The sequence below is a fragment of the Parasteatoda tepidariorum genome, chromosome 1 (genome assembly GCF_982258835.1).
Source record: "Parasteatoda tepidariorum strain Cologne lab strain chromosome 1, Ptep-v5.0, whole genome shotgun sequence".
NCBI lineage: Eukaryota > Metazoa > Arthropoda > Arachnida > Araneae > Theridiidae > Parasteatoda > Parasteatoda tepidariorum.
Genome location: NC_141755.1, coordinates 34,010,117 through 34,026,678, shown reverse-complemented (window position 1 = coordinate 34,026,678; position 16,562 = coordinate 34,010,117). Strand labels below are relative to the sequence as shown.

At 28.9% G+C, this 16,562-nt stretch overlaps 1 protein-coding gene across 2 annotated transcripts in view; it reads right to left on the bottom strand.

The window, feature by feature from the left end:
* Positions 1 to 16,562, bottom strand: part of LOC107453035 (zinc finger SWIM domain-containing protein 5) — a 91,756-nt gene that overhangs the window by 17,959 nt on the left and 57,235 nt on the right. The window lies entirely within an intron of this gene.

The window sequence follows — 16,562 nt, the reverse complement described above, 5'->3', positions numbered from 1 at the left end:
CTATAACAATTATTAATTATATTTAATAGAAGTATATCAACTAAAAAGAGGCATATATTTAAAAATTATTAAGTTGCAAAAATTTAAAAAGAAACTTTTTAAAGAACTATAAATTTAAAAAAGAAAAAAAATTTCGATTTATATTATCGTTTGCTCATAAAGATAGAGTGAAACATTTATTAACCTAAACGTGCATTCATATATATATTAATAAAACAAATAACAAAACAGCTTGATTGCGCTTATAGACCTTAAATTACGGTCTAACATGGTTATAGTGAAGCTATAGCACTAACATTTGACCTCGAAGTATTAACTTGTTGTTTATTATGAATTATACTGTTAATATACCTAAATCATATCCATCCTCGTTTTTAATTGGAGGGGGGGAAAACATTAATCTACAGCATTTGTATTTTATTTTAAAATCAAGCTTTTTTCTTCGTTCTAAAAAGCAAAAATAAGTACAGGATACAGGTTAAAAATTTAAAGGGTACAGAGATACAATTTAGAACAGAGAAACTTTTGCAAGCTTACTAATGACTAACAGAGATTGTCAAATTTACAAGTTCCACTAAACTTATAAGATCAACGACTTTAGAACTCCCCCCCCCCTCAAATGAGGAATATCTTTAACGCTGTTTTTCGAAGCTCTGTCGCCAAGGAAAATAAAAAAAAGTCATAATTAAAGTGCCTTACACCGCAAGTTTTTATATACAAAATCTTATAAATAAAAATCTTGTCGGGTCTTCTTAAAAATCGTAATGCAGCATTGGTGTAAGTTTTTTAATATTAAAAAATTAGACCACAAACGCTTTTCATTTTTCAAAACTGTGGCTTTTCTCCATATTGATGTTTTGCGCCATCTTGAAAATAAGCGTCGACAACGCTGGCTTTAGATAGGCTGAACTTAATCTAACAGTCATGAGTAACAGTTGCAAACTCACAGCAACTATAAAAATAGCATATTATTCGCAAAATAACATCCTTTCCAATGACAATTACAATGGAGCCTTCGAAAAACAGACTTTTAAAGAAGAGCGTCGATTCTTTAATTATGTTCAAAATAATATTCTTAGAGATATTGTCTTTTCAAATATATTCAAAATAGTATTAAAACACACAAAAAATTCGTTTGTTTGAATAGATAAAAGCCTGGCGTAATTAAGAACTCGAAAATGTAATATAGATTATTGATGGTGACACGCTATCATAAACAGTGAGCAAATGGCGAGGAAATCATTAGTTGTTAACCCATAAGAACTCATTAAGAGAGAGCTACCATAGATTTCGATTATGTATTAAATAAGTCTCATAATAATTTCTAACCCACAAAGAAAAATACCCACAGGTTGCCCTCCAACCTCCAAGAGGCGTGGGAAAAGCAGCCCGAACTTGCCCTGCCTGAAGAAAACACTGGGCGACCTTGCGCTGCTACATTCTAGCCCGTAAGTATTTTCTTATTAAAAAGAGCCTAGGTAAGTTTTTTTTTATATATACACCCTCTCCCCTTTAAATTTCTTTCTTACTTCTTCTTCTAAAGAATGTATCAAACTAGTTTTCTTTTCAAACTTTTGAAGGCGGTATGCTCTCCCTTCTTATTAGGACGTTTAAAAACTTACATTATCCTCCAGCTCAATTCAACAGTCAAAACTTACGAACGTTAGCGTGAAATAATAATAAAAAATGCTGGTTGGTTGTCGATGCTACGTCAAGTGAACTTTTCCGTTTGCTTTTTTTTAAAAAAAGCGTTATAAATGAAGATAAATACTACATAATAATACATACATATATTGAAGTGATTCAAAATAATTGCTTTTGATTTAATAATATGTCGTGGCATGAATACAGTGTCATATCATAAAAAAGCGAAAGGTACGCTACGAGATAATATAACGTGGAACAGACTGAGAAATCCTGAAGACTGCCTTTACTGCTGATGAAGAAGAAGATATTAGTTTAAAAAATTATTGAAGCTTGGATATTTTACTACTTGACAATAATGGCATTAATTTGATCAACTTTAACGCATAAATAGCCTTGTTAGATTATTTAGCGGAGGAGATTTTATGAATTAAAACAAGCTAACAAGGAAACGCTTCTAAACTTACTCATAAGAATGAAGTTGACCTTTTACAGGGGTTGGTAACTACAAAATATTTACAATGGAAAAAATAATTGTTAATACAACGAGAAATGCCAAATACAAACCTACTCGGCTAAAAAAAAAAACTTTGATTCGATTAATTTGTCACCTGTGTCTTTTCAAAATCCTTCGCACGATTCAATATGACTGTTTAAGAGCATGTAAGTTTAAAAACGCAGAGCGCAAAGAATTATTGACATTTAAAGATTAAAATAATGCAGTTTTCAAGAACTTAGCACAAACTTTAAGGCATTTAATAATACCTACTTAAAAGTTCAAATGGAAATTACCGACAGACAGCAACATATTACATTGAAAATATTTCTTTAGAGCTATTTTTAAATGCAAACGATCACAATTATAAGTTTAGGAAATTCGTATTGATAAGCAATCTACAAAGTTTACAGGATTTGGCTGCCAGATATTGTTCCTGGTTTGGATCAACAAGTTTCTGAGCTAATGTTTTCTATTATGAGCACATCGCAGAATCATTCAAGATTCAATCAAAACCAGGGCCTGATTATCCATAGGATTGGACTTAGGGTTCATAATTTCTAAAGGGGCCTTAAAAATTAGTAAAAAGTCATCAAAATTATTACCCTTTTTTACTATTTTGTTAATTACTATTTTACAAAAGGATATTTGTACCTTGTAAACGAAAAGTGATTAAGGGTTATATTTATATCAAAGATAAATAAGAGACTGCGTGAGAACGGTAAGATTAAGAGCAACAAAAAAAAAGAAAGAAAAAAGAGACTTTTGAAATAATTTTCGATCTTACTTATTTTTTAACGGACTTACCAGATATTTAAATCCGACGCATTAAATAAATAAAATTTTACCACAAACAAAAAAAGGTTATTTCTCTTTAATAAAGAAATTTCATTTAAACTCTCACAGTTCGATAGAATTTCTTGATTTCAAAATAATAACTAAATGTTTACAAAAAAAGACGGCAAATTTTTTGTCAAACAATTAAATAATTCGAATTTGTATTAGCTAATATTTTAAAATATAAAAGAAAATAATCAGATCAGAAGAGTTAATTGGTTAAATGCAAAGTTTATTTTTAAATATATATATATATATATATATATATATATTAATCTGTAGAAGGAATGAAGAGGGGAGAGAGAAAATTCTAAATATACAGCTTATAATCTTCCTAGTCCAATTTTCAAAAATAAACTGATGGTGAATTTAAAATAAATGGCGATACTTAATTCGACAGTATCTTTCGATAGATGTAAAAATATAAGGCAGTCACCTAGTAAGAAAATAAGATATAAAGAGTGTGATACATTTAGTTTTTAGTAAAAAAAATTATACCAATACAGTTTAGCAATCAGTAGTTTTTGGAAGGTTGTTAACTAGTATACATTTATCTGTTTTTAAAATTTTGATAAATATCTTTGTTTTTGTTTGAACTGTAATAAAATTTATTTCAAAAAATCTAATAACTCATAAATATCTAGGTTTAAATTACTGATTTAAAACCACTAATTGTAGATTTTTATTGCTTTAAAGTTTCGAGGAAAATTTCATAGTTCTTAAAATTCTCAAGCTATATTTTTCCTAATCCAATAAAGCAACCCCTTTATTTTCCAACCTTCTTTTTTAAAAAAAATGATATTGTGCTTCTGAATAATAACCCTATCATCAAATATGTGTTAAGAGCAAAAAAGCATCAAGAAAATGAAAATATAAAATTATGGCAGAGGCCTCTTAAGAAACAACTGATTCTTTACTAACTTTTCGTTAAGGGAGAAAAAAAAGGAAATGAAAAAAGGTTAGATGAAATAGCGTTTGTTAGAGAATAATAATCTCATTTTATAACTGATTTAAGCTTGTAGCACACTAATGACTATAAAGGTTAAGTTTGTAACTCTTTAAACTAACGTCCTCAATAATGGTAACAAAAAAATTGGCGCAAAATGTCAATAAAAAAAAAGAGGGTTTTGTTAAAATGAAAAGAGTTTGTGGTTTAATTTTATAACATTTGATAATTTCATCCAATAATAAACTGATCATATAAAAATATACGAAGGTTGAGAACTATTCATTGATTTAAAGTCGTTCTTTGAAGGCTCCTTTGTCAAATGAAATAACGTTTGATAAATTTCTCTCTGTCCATCTCTAGCCAGCGCCCTCTAAGCTCATTGTGAAAGCCACGCAAATTGTGAAATATTAAAAAAAGTGACAGTTTTGTGAGAGAGAAAAATTGTGATCTCATTTATTATTTAATAAGTTCATCCAACGCCATATTTTAAGACTCGTAAAAAATATTTAAAAATTGAGAACTATTCTTTGATATGACTAAGTTACATAGAGGAAAGATCTCGCCAAATTGGCAATTTTTTTGTATATACTTGACTATTTCAAATAATCCATTCAGCAAGATATATATATATATATATATATATATATATATATATATATATATATATATATATATATATATATATATATATATATATATATATATATATATGAAACTCCGTAAAACTATCGTATAAGTATGCGAAATATTTTCTCCCTCTTTTTCTTTTGAACGTCAATGCCTTTCTAACATTTTTTTAATTTTATTTACCAGATTTTTGTATTTCAATTTTTATTGTCTACCACACAAAAACGATTTTCCCCCATATTAATTATATAGCAGTAATTTACACCATTTGTAATTTACACCATTTTTTAAATAATTAATTTTAAATTTATAAATTATTTTAGTAACCGTATTGATCAGAAAATAATAATATAATACGATAAACATTAAAATATTAAAGTGCATACTTACGTGCAAAAATAAAAATTTAATAAATAAAAATACATAACATAAAAAAAGAAAATTTAGGAAATTTGTGTGCCAAATATTATTACAAAAGCTTTAGGCGTAGTAGCAGTATTGATTAGAGAAACCCAGGGTTGCCAGGACGCAGGGAAATGTTCTCCATAGTTAATGAGTAAGACTTATTGCAAGAGGCCGCCAGCCCGTAGAGATGATGATGATGAAGGAACGGAAATCCCGATAGCAAAAATAAAAAAAAAGAGCGCCCCTACCACTTTTGCACAATATCTGATCTCATTGAATAGGAGAACCAGCCCGAAAAAGGTCCTAATCACGGGCAAGTTTAGTTATCGCCATTTTATTGAAGTCTCATATAATTAAATTACGTAAGCGCGTTGGAATGATTTTAATTTAAAATTGTCTTCTTTCCGTTTCATAAATATGCTAAATTTAGCTTTAAATTTTTAAATATAGTTATAGAGAAGTAAAATAAATTCTGGTTTATTTTTATTTATTAATCAGGGATTTAGAAGAAATTTGGGTCCGTTAACGGACCCTTCACAAAATATTTTTTCATAAAAACGGACCCTTCACAAAATGATTTTTCTTTTAATCGGACCCTTCACAAATTTGTTTATCGTCATTATTGTTTTGCTAATTGAATGGGCAGAAAACAAGAAAGATGGATGTAAACGAATTAAGTTTTGTCTTCTGCAGACGATTCTTCCACTATTCGTCCGAAATGAATATTCTACGTTCAGCAATATAGGTTAAATACCAAATATTTATTTTTTAATGTTTATTTTTTAAAATTTAATTTTTATTATAATTTTACAGTGCTGAGTGCTACATAATCTTATTTTGCAATAACCAGACCCTATTTGCACAATTTCACAAAACCGGACCTTTCACAAAATATCTGGACAGATCCCTGTTAATATTTAATTCCAGTAACTAAGCGAACAAATTTTACCTATTTCGCACGTTATTGAAAATAGCAGCAAGTTTTGCATTTGAGCAGTTCAAAAGTAAAATTTTACATTTAAAAATAATTCTAATTTATTTTACTTTTAAAATATTTTAAATAGTATATATTTAACTTAATAAATAATAGTTAAAATATTTAACTAATGATATTTAGAAAATGTTTTATTTATAAAATCATTTAATCAAAAGAATTCGTATTACTTCAAGTTTTAGCTTACATTTTCCTCTTTTATAGCGCTTCTATAACCCTCTCAGAAAAATCGGTTTAATACTAAACCATAATCCGGTGCAAATTCGAGGCAAACTTAAACTGAATCATAGTTACATTCAAGTTGATCCATTACAATCGTATATTCAAGTTTAAGAATTAAAGAGTTCAACTGAGCCGCGGCGGCTCAGGTGATAAAGTATTTGCCTCCAAATGAGGTGAATCACGTTCGAATCCCAGCGGTGGCTGGTTGATACAAATTTAGCTCGCACCATGCTGACGTAAAAACATCCTCGGTGATAGACGGATCACGGGTTAGAATCCCCTTGACGTAGGGCTAACTGTGGAAGGCTTTTGTGGGTTTCCTCTCTATGTGACGCAAATGCGGATTAGTTGCATCAAGTCCTCCACGAAGGCTAGTTTGTTCCAATATTCAAAATTAAAAAGTTGCGGAGTTAAACATTGATAGTCGTAAACAGAAAATTGGGGCAGCTGTTAAAATAAAATAAAATGAAAAGGCATCTTTTATGTAGAAGTTAACAATCCAATAACAATATAATTGACATAAAAATTAAATTTTATATCAAAATTAAGAAGTTTATGAATTAATTGATTTTTTGTTTTTCAACTATTCTAATGTTTAATCATAGTCTATTTTCTATTCTAGCAAATTATTCCGATGTAAAAATCATGAGCTTATTTGCCTGATAGGATAAAAGAAACCACAGGCGCAACTAAAATTAACAGCTCATAACTTACATAAAGTTAATATACAAAACATCACAACCTCAGCAACTCATTTTAATCATATTTATGAGAGTGATCCTCCGTTTCCCACGTCTCCGCAGGATGTGATAGTAAATATTCTCAAGAGCTTCATGATTGATCCTATCGACTGTTTTCAAAGGCGTAACAACTTCCGTGCCCCAGGCTCAGCTCTAATTGGCGGTCATTGGGAACATGTTTGCAGGACAATGGTCTCCTATTAGTATATTACAGATAAAGAAAAGAGCATCTTCCTTTTTTTTTCCCTTATCAAAATGTTTTATAAGTGCTAAAATTTTGAATGCATTTTAGAGATATGTCTTACAAGCACAACCATGTTGAACGTTAAAAAAAACTCCCAATGACAGAAGAACTCGTTGGCGAGGGAGACAAACAAAATATCAAGGATACAGCTAAAAATACCATGTAACTGATAGATATCGTGGCCTTAAGTCGATAAAATATCGAGGAACAGACACTAGAGTAGGAAAAATATTATGAAACAGAATCACTTTGTCCCATGAATAAATAATCATGGTACAAAATCTCACACAGAGTTTTGTTACGGACACACAGTATAAATAGAATTTTTGTAAAAATTGTATTTACTGCAGCAAAAATGTTAAGTGCAAGTTTCAAAAAAAAAAAAAAAAAAAAAAAAAAAAAAAAAAAAAAACGTGATGACCATATTAAATTGTATTGTCTAAGTTATAACTGAACCGTAATTAAGCTGTGAATTTCCGAATATGTTGTGAGAATATGCATGTCCAACATGCTTTTAGCATATTAATCAACAAACTTTTTTTTTTCTTAAATAATAAGTACATATATATCGTTCATCTAGTTCATATGTCTATTTCTACGTCCTTTCCTTCACTTTTTTGATCGCAATACTTTTTATTTTCAACACTATGAGCGAAGATTCCAAGTAACAATAAATAAAAAACCTTCCCACCACATTAAAATGAATGTTTCATTAGATTACTTCCTTAATAATAATAAATAATTACTCAAGGAAAATGTTTTTTTCGTATAAACTATTCTTGAATTTAGTAAAATATTAAATTAGTATTAAGAGCATAATATGTGAAAGAAACAGGAGTGTTACATGAACAAAACAGGATTCAAAACAGATATACATCTTACATTATGCTCAAATGCTTTATCTATAATTCCAGATGATTTGGGGGATAAAAGAACTTTTAAAGTGACAAGTTGAAGTGATAGATGTGAGAATACGTTAAACAGGTCTTTACATTTTGAAATTGTGACATTAATAAAATATAAACTAGTATTTAAGTTAAAACTTGAAGAAATATTTGAGCATTTGTAAAAATGTTACAATAATACTTAAGATATCCGACTAGTTTCAAAAAAAAATTTTTTAAATATATATTAATAAAAAATTTAAAAAAAACTAGTTTATTTGTATGAGAAAAAATTTAAAAAGCAGCAAAAAAATATTATTTTTGAATGGCCATTTTTAGGTAAAAAATAAGGCATTTTTTGCATATACACTAAACACATTAAAAAAATTTCTATCTCCTTAAATAAAAAAAATCCCAAGAGGATTATATTTAAAAGGCCTTACTTACAACTATGTTTTGAACTATTATCTTAAAGTGTAGTAATGTAGGGATCAGTGTAGTTAAAAAAGAAAATTTGTATAAATTTCCGCACTTGTGTTTCCAAAAAAACTTATATAACAAATTTAATTCTATTTATTTCTCATAGTCTGTAGTTCAAAACTTGTGTGCTATAAGCATTAAAACTCATGAAAAATTGTACACAATTATTTTAAAAGCAATATGAGATATCGTGGTTAAGGAGGTGTAAAATACGAAAAAATCTGATTTTGAGATAAACGCTCAGAGCTTTTTTTTTCTCCTTAAAATGAATAAGACTAAAATTAATTAAAAGTAAATAGGTGGACGTTTCTTTTAAGCATTAAAAATTATATTGGCAACCGCCACCTAAACTGTTAGTAAACTTAATCCAATATGTACTAAGAGAAAGAGACTTAACTAAGATTAATATTTTTAAACACAATTGTTATTCATAAAAACATAAGAATAACAAATAGAATATAAGTTAATATTGAAGAAAAACACTTAGTAAATTTTAAGACAGAAAAAATTTAAATTTTATCATTAAAAAAACTTAATTTACTTTTATAAAATTCTTAAAATTTCATTTATAATTCTTCGTTTTAAATGCTTTGCTATTTATCAATTCAGCCAGCTACTTCTGAAATTCGATATTGTTTTTCCTAACCACTGAAACTCACCCACCCTCCGGCGAATGCACCGTCTAAATGGAATAGACCGAATCTTGCATCCGGCGTCACTTGTCAGCTGAGGAGATCGTAACATGACGTAATCGAGTAGTTTTCTGCCTCCGTTACGTCACCAGAAGCACACGCCCCCAACCACTCTGTTTCCCCTGAAGCACGTGCTTCAGAAGGATCACGTGACCACTCCCAACAGGAGAATAGAAATGAAGGTTTATACAGCTATAATTGGCAGCTTATCGCTTCCTATTCAGCTTGGCGAAACGACTGCCTTATTTGGCGTGATGGCGAGGTAGCAAGATAGATATGAAATCTAGTAACCCCGATAGGACTGTCGGGCTTTTGCAACCCATCCGGCGACTGTAGGAAGGTGTTTCCCCAGTGAGTGAGTGGTAAAGGAAATTGGAAGTGTTATTTTTGGCCCGATTTCCCTCTCGTTCGACGCCAAGACGGAGGTCAACACATGTGGGTGAAGGTTATTTAATTCTCAAGGACTATTATTATGAAATGTTTATAATCGGTGATTAGATAATATTTGTCTTGTTTACATTTAGTGTTTAATAACTATTAAGAGATTTATAACAATATTTAAACATTGAATTCTAGTTTGTATACTAATTTCCTAATGTTTTCTCCTCAATTAATACTAATGTTTATATATCAACAATTTATTACAGAGGATTTTACATACACTTACTTGTAAGTCGTAATTATAAATAGTTTATTAGTTAACAATTTTCAGTTAATATCATATTAAATAATTAAAATAGAATGATATAGGCAAAATATACTTTATAAAAGTAATTCATGAAACTGCTTTTTTAAATTATATTCAAAAAAAGAATTGAAAAAATTTAAAAGATTTCTTCTTGAAGATATACACTAAGATATAACAAACTAAAGGATAGAAGTAAAAAGAAATCGCTTAGGGAGGATCACTTTTTCAATTAGCGCTAAAATAAAACAGGAAATCTGCATAGCCTCATTCCACGATAAAACAGTTTATAAATTATAGGGACTTAAAACGTTGAAACTTAAGCAGTATAAAGACAAGTAGGTGCGAGGCCATTTCTAATCTTTAAACAATTGTCACCAGCTATCATAGAATTAACGTATAAAACATGCAAATAACGCTTGTTTAATAATGCCTCTGATAATATGTAAAAATTAAATTTTCAACAAACCGACGAATGAATTAATAAAATTTGAATATCGATCTGTTTAAATGCTCCCCAAACAATTTTAATAATACAAAAACACTATTTTATTGAAAAAATATCAAAGTATATTTATTAAAACAAATTAATGAAATAATGACTAAAATTGGATATTCAAATGCTTCCCAAACAATTTTAATAATACGAAAACCCTATTTTACTGTAAAAATAATAGAGTACATTTATAAAAATAAATGAATGAAATTTTTAACACACCCAGTATAGGCAATGAATAGATTAAAATAGTCGTTTTTGTTTTCTAATAGAAATTTTTAAATAGAAAGTTAGACGAAATAATTCGAAATTTCAGCTCAAGACTTACGAAAACAAAAACTGAGATTTGAACAATTTTTGTATCGTATAGTAAAAAAGCAAAATTAACTTGATATTGAATAGTAATGTGGGAAGTTTCCTTGAAACAAATAAAAAACTAAATTTCTATTAACAGAAAATCAGAAATATTTATTGTAATTCTGTTTAACTTGATTCAGATTGAGCAATGTCACAAATTCCAAATTTATAATAAGTTAAAATAAGGGATGTGAAAAACGGGCGCGAGAATATGAGAAATAACTCTAAAAAAAATGACAGCGATGATACATCTTATTTTCTGCCACTTTCAAAATTTCCATTCAGTCTTACAATTTTAAATAATGAGATAAAACGTACCGCGTCTCCATTGCTCACGTTTTCACCTAAGGTATTACGAGTATTTTACCACCATAATTAATGTACTTTTTTTTTTGCAGCTGCATTTTCTTTGAGCAACAATAGTGGAAAAGATGTGAAGTGATAGTCCCAGTACAGCAACTGTCAACACTTATGTTTAAGAGGGAATAAATGATTACCGGTATAAGTTAAAAAAAGGTTTAAAATGATTTACAGTATTTTGCATTGTTAAATATGGCAGCTTACTGCAATTACTGTTCCCTCAAAGTTCAAGGAAATAGAGTCCCTTTAGTTCCAGCTATTCAAACTATGAATTTAACATACATTGCAAGAGCCAAGTGGTACCATACTGTATAACTGATTCTATAAGTTAGGATTGTTATCTACAAATGTCAACATGTTCTTTTGTGGAAGTGTCATTCGTAAGTTGTTAGTTAAAGAGGTTTAAATGATTTATGGCATTTCTTTTTGTTAAAATGTGACATGCATTTATCATTCTTTACAACTGAAATAGTTTTATGCTATTTACGATTTAAGACTTCCTTTTTAGACTGTGCAAAATAGAGTTGAAGGGTTTCAGTAAAGAGTATGGAATAGGTTTTCATTATAATAATTAAAATTAAAAAAAAAGATTTTAAACTTTTTAATTTTATTACTGAATAAAAATTTATAATAAAATATGTGAGATGCCTGCTCCAACCAGGATTTTAAGTTAAATTTTTATATTTCATTTTAATACTATTTGCAATAAAAATATTTATAACATAAAATATATTATTCAAAGGAAGTATATAAATCTTTATGTCGGTTATAAAATTTGCGTTGAAACAACGTATAAAACCTTGACAGAGATGCTGTGTTATACTTTTAAAGATGACAAATTCATTTTTTTTTACAAAACTAATCCTATATGAAAATTTGGATTGGCAATGAAGTATTATAAAAATAATATAATTTTCAGCCAACTAAATTACTATAGGCAGATTCGTTAGCTTTAGACTTTTTTAAATAATCTTAAAATTTATTTTAAAAAATAGATATCAAATTACTTATTTGAATATGCAACTTTAGTCTGTGTGATGATAATAATGTTGTTAATTATTTTAATTTTTTAGATAGATATAGCATATAAGATATAGCCTATAAATATAGCATATAATAAAACTGCAGTACTCAAATATATTGATCACAGAATTTACACTGTATATATTCGAGAAGTTTTATTGTCAACAGTGTTTAATTATAAATAATTTACAGGTGAAAATTTTAAAAAAACTACTTTTTGTCGAGGGAGATTTTGGCCACAGAGGAGCCTTAAATGAAAATTCTTTAGAAGCAGTTCGGTTTTTATGGAATTTAAAATAACAATTATTTTTAAAGCTGAACTTAATTAAAATATTTGCAACTAAACAATTTTGAAACTAAGTTGTGTGCTATTCAACATTGAAATAAAATAAAAATGTCGGTGTCATTTCAAAATAAATTACATTATAATGCAATAAATAGGAAATTAAGTATTGTATTTATTGATATGGAATGGAAAACATCTAAAATAATTCACTATACAATCAAAAATAAAATAACATTAAAAAAAATAAGGAATTTGTGACTAATTTTCAATAAAATTGCTTCGAAAATTATTTAAAATTAGTGCAGAGTATATATCAATCTTTTATTCGTTTTGGTTTTTAAAAAAGATAAATCTAATAAACTACAGCAGCAATAGCTTAATAGCAAATTCCATAAATCGATAAAAGAAATTTGCTACAGATATTTTACACAGAAAATACCATTCATAACATACAGAGGCACAACCTTCATAAAATACAATAAGAATTTATTTTCCGCAGTGCAAGAGGAAACAAGATTTTAGGTCGTTATTAAACACGCAGGATATTTGCTTGCAAAACCTTCGAAGAATCAAGCAAGCATCACCATATATGAATGTCCAGCTTTCTCATTTCCATAGCAGTCACGCCAAAGACAAACAAGTGGACGCCAAGGCCTAACATCCGCTGACTCTAAAGACAGCCTGTGTCTTTATCAAACAGTTCGGAGGTTCACACAACTGCAACAATCTCCTCCGAACAATTATTCAGAAATGTCCCGCGGCAGTTGTGACCTCGAGCATGACGCGGCGTCCGTCATTATGGCCTGTAACCCAGTTGTCACCCAGGGCGGAGAGGCAGAGGACAGTCTTAACTCTTCCCTTCCAAATCAGCCAGCCGAGTAATTGATGACGTAATCTCATATCGCACTGAAACTAGCAATATCCGCTCATTTTAGTCGTCCAGCCCTGGTACAGATAGATGGAGGTTTGGTTATGCAAATTTATCTGGCAGAGAAGATATGACATGCTTTATTTTGAAAGTTTTAATTTAAGGCTTTAAGTACTGACGGAGACTATCCAACCTAACCGACTGCCAATGGTTAGATAAAAAGTAACTAAACGATATTTAAAATAGCCATCATTTTGAATAGAACAAAAAAATCGACAGTTTATTCAAATCAACATAATTCAATATACTGCCAAGTACGGTAAAAAATAACTTATTTTGAATCGAAATTGAATTCCACTTGCGTTCAATCTGATATAAGAGCCTTTAAATTTAAATGAGAGTATTGGTTTTATGATGTTATCGGATTTTTGGTGCTCTCTGTTACGTAGCAGAAATAAGCTAGAGGTGTATTAGTTTTAAAATAAAATAAAATAAAATTTTTAGCGGGAAATAAAAGCATAAAATGAACCACTATTTTGAAATTTGATTTGGCCACAATTGAAATAAAGCCTACATTCAGTGAAATAATAAAAACATAAAATTTTAAATTTCGAGAATATTTTAGCATTCGACGGGTCAAAATTTTAAACGTCAATGTTTAAAAATCGTAATGAAATATACGATAAAATTATTTTTCAATATTAGCTGAAATTATATTAACTTCCAATCCGGTTTACAAGCTTTTGTTACTAGTTATTAATGGTTTATTAAAGAGAATTTGCTTTAAGTTAGAATTGGGAACTAAAGGGTAAAAATATTAATGCTTTATAGCAAAAAATAACGTATTTTACAAACAATAATAAAATATAGCATGTTTTAGTATTTACTTTCGTATTCGTATTTACCATACGAAGAAAGCAGAAATTAAGTTCTTAGGACGCAGTCTCATTTTTACAAAATTTTCATAATTTTAAAGCATTTTTCAAATGCAAATACAAAGAAAAGTTTCTATTCTTTAAGCCGTGCCAGCACAAAATAATTTTTAAATGAATTTACACTTCCGTAAGAAATCGTATCCATTCGTATGACAAATTTTACTTTAAGGAAAAGATATATAATAAACTACGCACACAAAGTTAATATCGTAACAAAGAGATACAAAGCTAAACAGAATATCAGTTATGTTACTAATGAAAAGCAAATCCTTTAATTCATTTTCAAAAAGATTTCATATATCAATTTTTTTCTTTAGAAATTATATTTCAAAATTATAAAACATATCTAAAAATGTCATATTAATTCTAAATAAAAATAAAATTTTTAAAAGCCACGTTTTTGTAGTGGAGAATAATAATTACAAAACAAAAATTTGAAAAACGAAAAACGTGGGTAGCTTAAAATACATAACAGTAACCGTATGTGTACTCATGAGAATATGTGTATGTATATGTGTATGTAATTATATCTGAATGTGGAATATGTTTGTGTATATGCATGTGGATGTGCATGTGTATGAGTAAGAAAATGTATATATGTACTGTTACGTATTTCATGCGCCCCACGTTTTTCGTTTTTCAAATTTTTGTTTTTTAATTATTATTCTCCACAACAAAAACGTGGTTTTTAAAAATATTAATTTTATTTTCATTAATTTATTTATTTTTTGTACTCACTTCCAAAATCTCAATTTTTTCACTCACTGTACACAAAACTTTTAAACTGACACGTGACACTAATTTGAAATAATCGAACAATCGCGAAAATATGTATTTTCCTTTAATTTTATTTTACTTCGTATGCCTTTTTTCTCCTCATTTCCATGCATTGTCATCCAATTCTGAACTATGTGCCAAATTTGAACTCTGTAGGTAGTCGGGAAGTTAGTTTAAAATCGATTACAAAATTCCACCCGAACGGACATACACGAAGGCAAGTTGATAAAAACGTGGTAAAATAAAATTATACATAAATTCATAAATTATTAAAGCACTTTTATGGGGAAATTTGATCGTTTTTTAAAACCATATCGGTTTTCTATGGTTAAAACTGAAATGCGAAAATATCGCCCGGCAAGAGGCAAGGCAAGGTCAGCGACCATAGGACAAAGCATCAGTGATGCGTAAAAGGTCGCCGAAGACGATACTAGAATTTTTTAAGAGCAAGATATGACAATTTCCGATACTGGTGAGGGGACAAACAAGCCTTCATAAAAAAAATTTCCAATTGGAGAAACAAAGAGGTTTTCGACAAGATATATTCTGTAATCGTTTTCTTCAAGTGTTCCGCTTCACCTACTGGAACTCCGCTGAAAATCTACCATGCGCAATTGTGAGATCAAGTGATGGAAAGCAAATCACAATAAAAATAAGGGCGATAAGTAGCCAAATATAAAGTCAATGACCAGATGATCAGAAATAAAATAAGAGAAGTTCGTTCAGAAGCCCCGCCTAAGAGTCGTGACATTAGGAGGAGTTACGGTTTAGAAATGGAAATAATTGGCGACAGGAAATCAAAACTAAGCACGAATCATGCCGGAGACGTTATAGTAAACAGGCTTTCTCTCTTTCGTAACGCTCTGATCACTATTCAAACCGATGTTCCGAGAGACGAAACTCTTAAAACGTAGCAGCAAAAATGTGGAACGAAATTCAAATTATTCATTTCTTATATCTCAAATGAACGAACACTTCAATGATTGCTTAAAAAGGCTTAATTGACGGTAATAACTAGAATGTTAATTAAAATTGAAAAGATTAATGATAGAAAATGTTGAACATGGTTCCCTCTCAATTTCAAGAAAACAATTCTCTGAATTTTCCAAGTATATGAGGAAAATTTCAATAAAAATCCTGATGAGAAGAAAAAATTCTCAAAACTGACATTAGTTTCTTCAAATGTTCTACCGTAAAGGTATATAGTAGAACCTAATGTGTGTATAGCAATAATAGAGTTGCGAACAAATACTCAAAACAACTTTTAGATAATAAGCTAAAGGTATTTTTAAATGGATATTTTTAATAAAGATTTTATTATTAAGATCAAATAATATTAGCTTATTAAAACTTATCTCATGCTAAGAACAGTAGTATCAATTATTTTAATATGCCGATTATTTAAAATAAAATTATTAATATCCGAATTCATTTATATTGGTATCAAAAATTCACCAAGTGGAGAAAAAAAATTTAATATTTAGAAGAAAAAAAAATCTGTAAAAATAATCTGAATTAAACCTGTAGAAACAAAAAAAAATAAAAAATCTATCTGTAAGCA